Here is a 12,745-nt window from a genome sequence, read left to right as displayed (position 1 = left end):
ATGAGGTCTGGTCTAAATAGTAACAAAGAAACTGCCGGCTTATTGTGTCTAAAAAGACATATTTAGCCACTTGTTCGCATGCCTCCACCCACTGAAATCACAATACTAAAATCACTAAAACAATATAGAGCAGTAAATGGAAACATTTTAACACTCATATTTTCTTTTCTCTAATTACAATCTAAAATATGAACCCTTGTTGTAAAAAAAACAAACAAAGTTGTCCTTTAACCTTTTGTACAGTCAAAGCTCTTGGAGACTGTATGCTCCTGCCGAAATATGTAGCTGATGCATATGAATGATGAAGGCCTACTGAATTAAGCAGTGGTGGAAGAAGTACTTACATTTTTAAAGTATCAATACAGCCATACAGAAATACTCTGTTACAAGTACAAGTCAGGAATTCAAAATGTAGGCCGACTTGAGTAAAATTACAAAAGTATTGGGATCAAAATGTACAAAGTACCAAAAGTATAAGAAGGCATAGGCTAGTCCAGTTTAATAAGTCCAAACATGAAAGGTTCGTTCAAATTTTCAGGGGATTTTGAAAACTATATATTTTTGGAAACTTCCGAGTATAACAAATCAGAAAATCCATGATTCCATTTGCAAAATCCGTAGGGGAATTTTTGGCAGCTGCTGAAAGTTTTGCTCATTCACTATACTGTAAAGGAAGAAAATACCCCCAGAAAATCTTGCTTTAAGTAGCATGTGAGGGGTGAAACTAGGGGTTTTTAATGATTCTGAATCCAATGCAAGCCTTTGTTTTGCATGAAAAACATTCCTTGGGCTAAAAACGGATGAAAATAGCAGAACTAGATTGGCTATTTTCGATAGGCTATTTTCAAATAGCCAAAGTTGTAGGGCTGAAGTGGTCATTGCATGCCAGGCCCGATAGTCCCGAGATTATTTCAATGTCTTTCCCTGCCAGGCCCGATAGTCCTGAGAATTTCCCGTTTTTGAAAAAAAATAAAAATAAAATGTAGTAGGCATGATAGCAATCGCGAAATTGCATGTTTAACCCCCATAGCAACCCCATCTTTCAAACATGGCAGCCATCTTTGTTTACATTTTAGGAAAACATAATGGCTGCTATCTAATGAATGCCTGAACGGATTTCCATTCGGATATTTTTGTTTGAAAGCTGTGAGCAATGTGGACACACGTGGTGCATTATCTAGGCATGGGTGTGAATGATCCGTGCACTATGAATTACATGGAAGTCTATGGAGACAGGGGCATATGAGAGTACGAAGGTATTGTTAAATGGCAGGGTATGTGTTAATGTATGTTTTCTAATAGCCTAATAATCAAAATCTACAAAGTAACTACTAAGTAACGTTTTTGTAATGGTATTAGGCCTACAATATTTATTGACTATGGAGTAAAAGTAAAACGTACAATTGGAAATACTTCAGTATTAAGTAAAAGTAGGCTTACATCAAAACTGTACTTAAGTAGCCTTAGGGTGACCAGATCCAAACTGGTTATTCGAGGGACAGAAGTATTGTTTGTGTGGGACAATGTGGGACGGGCACTCGGGCAGGCGGGGGGTTTAATAGCAACTTAGGCTACTTAAGTTGCTTGCTATTAAATGCTTTGAGGTCATTTGATACTGCCTATCGTTTTGTTAGTAACCTGCTGTAGCCTAGGGGATATTTTTCTCATGATATTTTAACAGGCTTAAAAACATCTTGCAGGGAAAGAGACAATGAGAGAGATTTACAATGGAACGCCAATTATTAGGAGGATACCCAACCCTATAATTCATTCACGTGAGAGAGCAATGCTGTACGTGTCTAGCTTGCTCACCTATCAACACCTGCGCATTGATTATTACTGGAGCCTGCGTGCCGGTTTCAATGTGGGACAGAGTCTCAATTTGTGGGACGCCTGAAAAGTCATGGAAATGTGGGACTGTCCCACGCAAAGGGGGACATCTGGTCACCCTAAGTAGCCTACAGGGTAACCGGAAAACTCGCCCTAAAACAAACTCGACCCAAACTTGTTTCCCAACGGGCAGAATAGACTTAAATCAAATATTTGCTTCTGGGGGTCCCTGGAACAAAATATTTTGTGATGGGGGTCCGTGGCCAAATACATATCATTCTGGGGGTCCTTCACATGACAAAGTTTGAGAAACACTGATGGCAACATACTGTAAGTTTTTCTTTTTTTTTTTTTTTTTAGAAAATTGTTATGATTTAGAAGACATTTGTAGAATGTGCCAATCAGTGGTTAAGGACCCCCAAAATGTGTTTTTGGCCGTGGACCCCCATCTCAAAATATTTTGTTCCACGGATGGACCCCTATCGCAAACATTTTTGTTCCAGGGACCCCCAGAAGCACAGATTTGATTTTAGTCTAATCTGCATCTGCAACCCTGCTTAAGGCCACAGACCCGCTGGGAAACGGGTTTGGGTCGAGTTTGTTTTAGGGCGAGTTTTCTGGTATTCGCCTATACAGCATTGAGTACAGTACTTTACACTAGAGGATGACACAGGAGTGGATTTTCACTCCTGTCCCGTCCCACTCCCGCAGAAAAAATCCTGTCCCATCCCAATCCTGGGCCAGAGTAAAAAAATAAATCCCGTCCTGTCCCACTCCTGTACAATGACTCCTGGTCCCATCCCGCTCCTGGTCAAAATCACTCCCGTTCACATCCCGCTCCCGAAACAAAATAAAAAAATAAAATCTCGCAGATGTTTTTCTATTTTGATCCATATTATATTTGATATCATGTTTATTATTATATAATGTATAATTTTATAATGTTCGCAGTTCAAAGACCTCACTTTCCTGTGCAATTTATTTCTGCGATTTGATGAACTGGTCTGGGATGATTCCCGCTCCTGCCCACCCTTGTTGATTTTCATTCCTGTCCCGTCCCGATCCTGGCATTAATACCAATTTGACTCCTGTCCTGCGGGAATCCCACGGGACCCACAGGAATTCCTGTCAAATGTCATCCTCTACTTTACACCACTGAAATTAAGATTAAAGAAGTTGCCGGAGGCGTTACGCACGACCGCTCTGACAGGCGGCTGACTAAAAGATTAGACTGGGATTTCTGTACCCCTGCGAGGGCTCAACTAAAGTCAAAATAAACTAAACTACTTAGCTACTCACCTAACCAAAGCTAGTTTTGCGTTGTTGAAAGTCTATTCTCCGCGGTGGGAAACCTCTCTGCACCCCACCCACTCTTTAAAATACATTATTTTGTCATGAAATAAAATGCACCCACCTCGAGCCACCCAGCGGCCACCGCAGACACAAACACGGAAATAAGCAGCGGTCGAGTCAGATGCGTTTTATTTCATGACAAAAATAATGTAATTTACAGTGGGTGGGGGGCTGAGAGGTTTCCCACCGCAGAGAATAGACTTTCAACAACGAAAAACGACCTTTGGTTTGGTGGGTAGCGAAGTAGTTTTGTTTATTTTGACTGAAGTTGAGCCCTCGTAGGGGTAGAGAAATCCTGGTCTAGTCTTTTAGTCAGCCGCCTGTCAGAGCGTCGGTGTAGAGCTACGCACGGGACGACCCCCTCTCAAAGTCAAAGACGAACGAAGGCTATGCACCAACCAACCACACGAACATGCTGTTTTCAATTCATTTTGAACAAAATAAAATGCCTACATACCTTTTACAGACGAGAACAAAGGGGATCTACAGTGCGCCTCAGCCTACACGGCTAGTCTGGTGCATCACAGGAGCAGGGACTGATGTATGCAGAAGAGAGAGACACTGGATCAGCTCAGACGGTTCTAACCTTTTATTCAGGTGCCAGTATAAAATAGTTGACTAACGTTTCGATGCTAGTGCATCTTTATCAGAGTCATGAGGAGCGGCAAACAAGGAGGTGCATTTAAACAGAGACAGGCGAGGGCGTAGCTCTCAATAAACCAATGGTTGTTGGCTCTCTGTTACCAGGTGCTGCATTTCAGTCTCAGGCATAATGATGATCTTTTAAACATACAGAGTCGAAATACAAACAGTGTAAGTAGTAGTACATACATAGGGGCCAACAGTGTTAAGCCAATAAAAACATTTTAAAAATATATAATGCAAACAGAACATACAGGGTACAGGGAAGAATGCCTCAGGGACCGTCTATAACTAGAAATGTTTAATCAGTCATTATTAATCTGATTGTAGTTGTTGATTTGTTTAGTATGAGAAAGAAAAGGAAAGTAGACTATACCCAAATGGCAAGTGTGATAAGTGCAAGTGCTGTGAAGAGGTAACAGCATTGTAGTTGAATGGAGTTGTGTTGTTACTTGCCACCGCTGGTATTTATTGCAATGTCATCATGATGATCCAGTCATTGGCCAGTAACACTCCCGTTTTAATCAATGAAGGGAGCCACTGCTGACGGCAACGGCAACGTCGGACGCTCAGGTGACGCCGTCCAAACTCAAAAATTGCCCCGGTTCAATTTTCTGACGGCGTCCACAACGTCCAGTCATGTATAAATTATGATTAAATGTAATTTCATTGCATATTTAAACGTAAATATGTGCCTTTCCGCTGTTGGATATCCATTCACGTCATTCACAAGGGTGACTAGATGTCCCAAAATTCCTAGCATATTTTTTATGTAATTACATTGGTCTTCCCACTTGATAAAAGTATGTATAGGCTAATCACAACAGGCTAGGAAACAACTTTCTCAATTCTTCCTCCTAAAAAAAGGCCAGCAGTGAGTGACTGAGTCTGAACACTAAAGACAGATTTTTACACATTATCGTGGCTGCGCTGGTGCACCGAAAATAGCCAATCTACAAGCTCACAGACAGTCACAAAACTGCGTGATGACAGATTCATGCAAGCAAAGTGTTGTGAGCTTGTAGATCTGCTAGTTTTTTCCGGCACTACACAGCATAAATCATTATAATTAGGCATATATAACACTACAGTTGATAATGCGAATATCCTATGATCTTTGACTGAAATATCAACATTCACGTTCAGTGGAGCCAGTCGGACGGCAACGTGTCTGCGTCAATGACGCCGTCAAGACGCAGAGCAACGCGACGCCGCCAGTGGAGCCCTGGACTAAGGTTTAAATCATTAACTTGTTGCTGAAATGTAGGCTTAAGTGCCTAATGTATGGTTTGTATCCTAAATACAAATACAGGGTAACTAACTAAACCTTTCAAAAAGATGTGATGAAGTAACAGTTGCGTGCAGCCTATATGATCTCAAGGAGGAAATGGATGGACCGTAGCAGGCGGAAGAATAGGCTACAGAGAAAGACCTAGACAAAGCCAATTGTCACACGTTTCGCATCCATGTTTTTGTAACACACAAAAAAACAGCAGTTAAATACAGTGCCTATCCCGAACTAGTTCGGGATATTCGGGATCAAAAACAATTTTTTATTTGCTATTTTACTTACCCCGAGCTGCTTGGAGCAACGTGGGTGGTCCCGGCTCGCTAGCCGCTAGCCAGCAAGCCATTCTACTCTGTCCGACGATATATTCCATTGAAAATGGTTTAAAATAAAGTTTAGACCCCCCCAATGTTCACCCAATGTTCATTGTAGGCGGCGCGACGTATTCCAGGGTGCCTATCCCGAACTAGTCCGGGATATTTAATGAAATGGATTAAAATGATAAGAGGCCTTCTGAAGCCTGGCTTGATTTTTGTAGCTACTAGCCGAAAGCTAACAACGTCCCGGCCGGACGTTATTTGCGAACGAAATCGCCAATCTCCGCCTAATCCAATGAAAGACCGCATCTTTGGAGGCTTGTATCTCTGGATTGGGAATAGCCATTCTGTTAGCATCTTCATCCGGGACATTTCCATGCCGTGCATGAACGTGAGCACGTGAGGTCCTGGAAGGTTAGGTCCTGGAAGCTAAAGCGCTCGCCTATGAGAGATGCGCTGGCATTCTTTGGCCCCTAGAGGGCGCTGGCACTCAATGAGTTAATGGTAATAACATAAACATTACAACAAGAAAAAAATGATAAAGTCCCAGGAACAAAGAAAAATGTCACATGTTTTGCATCCATCTCAGTGTAAAACCCTCAGCTACTCAGAGGGCAGGAGTAGCCTACTTGCCCAGTCAAACCACGTGTCCCCCAAATAGCCAATAGTCAAATAGCTAATTAGCTTGATTAGGAGGAGGGGCTGCCTAAAAAGCAAATAGAGCCCAAAAGCCCACTATTAGCACTCAAATTCACCTCCTTTGAACGCCGCCGGCACCGTTCAATTGAAACGAACGCGCTGTGAGCCTAGCTCCGCCTGCCCAAAATTTCTCAGTCTCATTTTTCAAGTGCCATACGATGACGTCACTCCAGGACTGTTTTGGAACCTGGGTATTGATCTGCTTGTAGCTTCTACAATCAGATAAAAAGCATGATAAGCTTAGTTCTTCATTTAAGCCATTGGGTTCTAAGGTGTCAAGGTTATTGATCCACACCTTTTACAGACGCTTTGCAACTCACAGAACTTGAAAAACTGACAAACTGTGCCAAAGTTAATAGTTTCGCGTTGCTGTTCACAGTGAGAGAGGAGGAGGAGAGATGCTCACACACACACATACACACACACGCCACACCAGACGTGCAGTGCAGGAATAGGACGTTTAGAAGAAACAGAGTATCTAGCTTCTGGCTGTCTGTAATAATAATGTCCAGGCCTATTTATATACCGCGTCAAAAAGCCAGCTTTAAAAGGGTGCGTCACAAAAAAAGCCTTCTTTCGGGAGCAGAGGGGAGGAGGGGAGGAGGAGAGGAGGGAGGGGGGGGTACTGTAGTGGAAAACCTACATATAAAAATGCAGTGCGGTGCGGTGCGGTGCGGTGTCGTGCCGTGTTGTGTAGTGTCGGGCTAAAAACTGGTATGGAAAATGGGCTTATGTGACTGCATTCCATTAGACAATGCTCTGTGCTCTCTCCCCAGGTCAGGAGCACTCCTGTGTCCGTGCCAGGGGCGTGCGTAAAGTTTCCACCTGTGGCGCAGACGGCCTTATCACTAAACCTGGGGCGTCAATTGGGTATGGCAGGGGTATGCAGCTGCCATGCCCTGGGTCCAGGGGAGAAATAAAAGTTAGTGTTAAATATAAATCCATGAATGTCTCTTTTTCTATCTGTGCTGGTTATTATCTATCTATAAATGCGAGAAGTCTCTGCGTGTCTGCGTGTCTGTCTTTCTTTAATCCGCGTATCTCGAGAACCGTTCGTCCCACCGGCTTCAGATTCGGCACGCGCGTTCCCCGCCTGTGGCACAGAGTGCAGTAGCGGCGCGAAACGTTCGGAATCTCCTTATGCGCGACTGATTGTTGACATCAGGCTGTTCTGGAGGAAATCGGCGCAATCGCTGACTCATTGTGACATCACTTCATAAATGGCTCTGACATCACGTACGCCACATGAGTCAACAAAAAATGCCATGGTTACGTATTGAATGTCATCAGTATGACGTAACCGAACCACGGGTATGATGGCTATTGCCTAACAACCGGAGGGGCATCATTCCCCACGGGTGGCAAAGCAAACAGGCTGCGTATACTGCTCAAGATGAAGACAGACAGATACAGAGATATCCATATACTGTATGGGCATACAATGAACACAGACAAACAGATACAGAGATCTCCATATATGGGCATAAAACTATGACAACAGGTATATTGGGGTTTGCATTAAAGGGGGAACCGGCACTGTGTCTGCAACACAGTCGGAGGCACAGACAGATACAGAGATCTCCATAATGGGCATAAAGGGACACAGACAAACAGATACAGAGATCTCCATATATGGGCATAAAATGGATGCAGAAAGACAAAGTTTCCAACCGTATGGGCGCATCACTAAACCTGTGTAGTCAATTAGTCATTAGTCATAATGCCCTGTGGTGGCCAATCATTTGAAATTGAAAGACACTCAACTTTACCAGACTTTAGAGCTATAGGCCTATTATGCTATTCAACATTGTCATCTTGCATTGAAATGAATCACACTTTTCTTTTCTTTTTACCGTTCAACACCACTCCAACACATCGGCAATTGTCACAATGCTTGCCTCTGTCTTACGTGATATTTGAAAATGTGGCCAATTTGGTGTTAAAAAAGTTGTAATGGACGGTCAGTAAATTGTAGCATACAGTATGTCTTCTCTCCATCATGTTCTTGGATTAACGAGCCCTGTCTTCCCTGGACTACTGGTATGCACGCTAAAGCATCACGATAGTTGCCCGCTTAGGTTAACTGCTCTTAAGTTTCACTGCCCATAATTGTATATTGTTAATTATATTCATTGTTGATTGACTGTATATAATGCTGTCTGACGGCCCTGTACACACATGACACATCAGTATCACTGCTAACTGTACATAGATATACAGTTTGAAGACAGGGAAGACCCGGCTAACTGCAAGCACAGTCAAAATTAGCAACATCCTTTGTTGTCTGAGTTGCTTGTTAGTGGCCAAGCCACACAGTGGCAAAGGCCACTCATTGATATTGTACTTTTTCTCTATTCTTCTGCCACTTTTTCTCTAGTGGCTTGACCGTGCAGTTGCTTTTTACGAAACTCGGCAGTATGGTAGAGGACCATGTCAAACGGCTAAAACACAAAGTTCGCACCAATTGGCCAAAGGGTGGCGCTGTAGGAAGCCTTTGAAAGTGCAAACTTTGAACAGGTATAGCTCATGTGCTTTGACACACCGCCATGAAACCTGGACACACATATGCGTCTCCTCATGCCAAACAACTTTTACACTCTGACTTTTGACCTCTGACCTTTAGTTCTCCCACCATTTGAATTATATGAAAAACAGTAAAAATCTATCTCCTCCTGGGATTTTCACGTCACACGCACAAAACTTTTTTTTACATGAACTGGTACTTTGAACCAATACGGTCAGATCTGTCTCGGCCGATTGTTTTTTTGAAGTGAAACATTATTTTTTAATAATTCAATCAATATTGCAGTTTTATGCAAATTATTCTGCCTCTAAATCATACATGCAAAGTCACACGTTCATGGCATTTGGCAAAGATGTAGAGGGTTAGTCCAAATATCACTGAAACCAATCTTATTACAATTGGCCAAAGGGGGGCGCTATACAAAGCATTTGAAAATTCAAACTTCAAACGGGCATAATTCATGACTTGTTTCGTTTGAAGACATGCAACTTGCTTACGCGCGTGCCTTGACTCAAGCGGAAGACATCTGTGTCTTTGTTAAGTAAGCTCCGCCCTTAGATTTTCCGCCATTTTGAGCAGTTTGTAAAACGCTTATCCTGGGATTTTCGCTTACATAATTCACCAGGAACGTTACCATTAGCTCTGGAGACTGGCAGGTTTAACGCCAAACCAGAGGAAAGAAGATATTTTATGTTTTGGTTGTTTGAAGCCCTATAAATATCATGATATAAGAGAGGTATTCGTTAGTAAGATGTCTTCTTTTCATGGTGATTTCCTTGAGTTTGATGATTGTGAAAAAACCTGAGGTATGTTTTTTTTTTTTAAAGGAGCTTTAGTTGTGGCATATTGTAGACAGACAGGGACATGTACTGTAGTCAGCAGTTATACAAAACAAACATAAGAATACAGCAGGTATGCACAGGCAAATATGCTCTGCACAAAATGTTCAATATCCCAAAGACTTTTTCCTCTCTGTGATGGACTGATGTTTGCATGTGGACCAGTTAGGCAAGAAGCCTCATCAACCTATGTTTACATTTAACACCTTCTAAGCCAAGGGGAGCCCCTTAATGTTAAAACCGTACTATATCGCACATCCCCCCAGGGACTCTCAGCCACGTCGTACATTCCCGGACTTTGTCTTTAAAACCGGAATAAAAGCTTTTGATCCGAAAATCGGCGATCGTCTAACCTTCCCTAGTCACCACTCGTGCACTGATAGCTCATGCAGACCGTGCATGAAGCAGAGGTGACGTCAGCGCCTCTCCTTCTCCAAGGCACCTTCCACCCATCCGTTTACTGTCTACACACTCGAGCTCCTCCTGCAGCCATGCTTGGGGCTATGCTAGCGAAACTTTTCAGTTCTGTTCTTCAGTCACACATGGACTATTTGCGGGGACATTTACGTGAAAGGATCGCGCACGCGAAACGCACGGGGACATCGACGATCGGCCAAAACCCCCATTCTATCCCAACGGAAATCGAGAAAATCATGGTGAGTTACTGGCCTGGGGGGGGAAAAAAAAGAAAAAACAGCGGCGCTGTTCAAGATGGAGGGGCTGCGGGGTCATGTTTATAAACATAATATTATGTCTCAGATCACAATACAATAATAGAAATGTCACGGCTAATCTACCAACCACCATTCTATTTCGGACGTCAACGTGTTAATATCAGTATCAATATGAACAGTATCACTGGAGGGCAACCTCATCAAGTTATGTCAGCACCTGTTTACATTTAACCAGTGGTAAAAAAAAAAATGAAGAGAAATGGCATGTGTTTATGGAAGCAAACAGCATACTGTGAAACACGTGTTTCGAACATAACCCCTGTTTGTTAAGTCCTGAAAGAAGCATATTTTGAGTAAAAAAAAAAAGGGGGTTTTGGGGGGGGGGGGGGGGAAATCATGTTTTAGGGGAACGCCCCCTTGAATAAAACAACGCTTAGTGCGTTTTCACCTTGAGAACTGTTTCTGTGTGCTGGTTTGGGTTCAGACTTCACAATACTTAACGTTTAAAAACTTTATTTGAAGACATTTACTACTTCAATTATTTGAAAACATTGTTTTGAAGACTTGAGTGATTTAAAAGAGATGCTTACGTTGTTGAAAAGGTTGTTAACCTTCTGTTTTGAAGGTTTACAACCTGATGACCAACTCTTCAACAAAGAAGACAACAAATTAAAATGTTGGAAAATAAAGATATTGAGAGTTAAGACCTTGAGGCGTTAACTAAAATCTGTGGGAACTTGACATGCTTGTGGTTAAAAGTGTTCATTCATTGAACTGTGGGTTGAACTCAATTGACTTGTTTGTGGTTGCTTTGAAACGTATTGGTTACAAACATAACTTGGGTACTTTGATTTGACTTGACCTTTGCGTTTACATTTCGTAAATATCTAATTATGGAGAAGTGTAAAATAAAAATCACACCAGTGTGAACGGAGCGGTGGTGTCCATGCATTTCAAGGTTTTGTGTATGCGTGCACCCCTAAAATTGGCACTTTGGAAACTGTTACACGCCCCACACACACACACGCGCACGCACGCACGCACGCACGCACGCACGCACGCACGCACGCACGCACGCACGCACACACACACACACACACACACGTTCCCCTGTAGCTTGAAGACACTGACTTATGGGACAAAGTTAGCCTTGTTTAAGTTCATTGATACAAATGACTGTGAGTGTTCTTGGTATGACCCACCTGCTCTAAAATAGTGGCTGCAACGGCAGTGCAGATAGTCAGTTCAGTTCAGGGGAATAACAGAGCAGCTGGGGTCCTTCATGTAGGGGTAGCCTGTGAAAGAAGTTACCCAAGTTGCTGTTCGTTTATCTTTTTACTTCTTCTTTTTTACTTCTTTTCTTGTCTTATTTTGATTTACCTATGTTTGGACGGTCCTGCATTTTATATTATTGCACTCAGTCAGATTGGTGTTTGCTGTTTGGAGAGTTTTTGGTAAATAAAAAAAACAAGAACATGCGTTTTTGGACAGTAAGTCTAATTCTTGGTGCCTTGGCTGTCCGGTCAACCTTTACATTTACAATATTCAAACCTTTTTTTTTTTTTCATAAATTGCTGCCCTACTTGATCATACTACAGCGCACAAAATGATCAAAAGTAGCAGATCAATAAGCTCAAGCTCTAAAATGACAGACGCTTTCGAAGTTTTAATGTTAAGGTTAAAAGCACTTGTGTTCTGTTTCCTTCTTGTGTTGATGACACCAAGTGTTGACATTTGAGAGTGCATCCCCACAGCTTCAAATGACTTTGGCTTAATGCAAATCCTGTTGTTGCTCAAAATGAACTTCTAGGAGTGATTTGTTTGGTCCACTGAATATATTGGCATCAGAGATGGATGGTAAAATGCATTAAACCTAAACACTAACTGCTTCAGGTCTGATAAAAAGTGAACTCTGGTTGAAGATTGAAGAACTCCCATGTTTGTTTTAACTTTCCGATACATAAATGGTGCATTTATATAGCACTTTTTATCCAAAGCGCTTTAAATAGAAGGTGCAGTACATTCACCCATTCACATTCATACACCGACGATGGTGGAGGAAACCAAGCTACTGTGTACCGCTTTGCATGATTTTAGGCCAAAATCTGTAGGAGCAGTGAAAATGCGGCCTCATGGTGGCGCTAGAAGAGAGCCATGTGAGAAATCAGGTTGTGAGTTACCATCCAAGGAGTGTGTGCAAAGTTTGGCATCGATACGGGCAACGGTTCCGGAGATAAGAGTAGGGCCCAATTGTGATGTGACATGACGGACTGACGGACTGACAGACTGACTGACAGACTGACGGAGGGACAGTCGGTGGAGGTTTTCATAGTAACTTGCGACCTGACAGTCGTAATAAGGCCTTCCTCTGTGTCTATCCTCTCTTTAAAACCAAATATTACTGGACATTCAACATGCTCACAGACACACATTACTAGTATACAAAAATCGGCCTGATGGTGGCGCTAAATGGGACAGATCCATGTTGATGACATGACTCTAGACATACTGTGTGCCGCTTTGCGTGATTTTAGGGCAAAATCTGTAGGAGCAGTGTCCAAAAATGTGTTTGAAAAATC

This window comes from Nannobrachium achirus (assembly GCF_963921795.1).
Source record: "Nannobrachium achirus genome assembly, chromosome: 1".
NCBI classification, from domain to species: Eukaryota; Metazoa; Chordata; class Actinopteri; order Myctophiformes; family Myctophidae; genus Nannobrachium; species Nannobrachium achirus.
Note: the sequence above shows the minus strand (reverse complement) of the source record.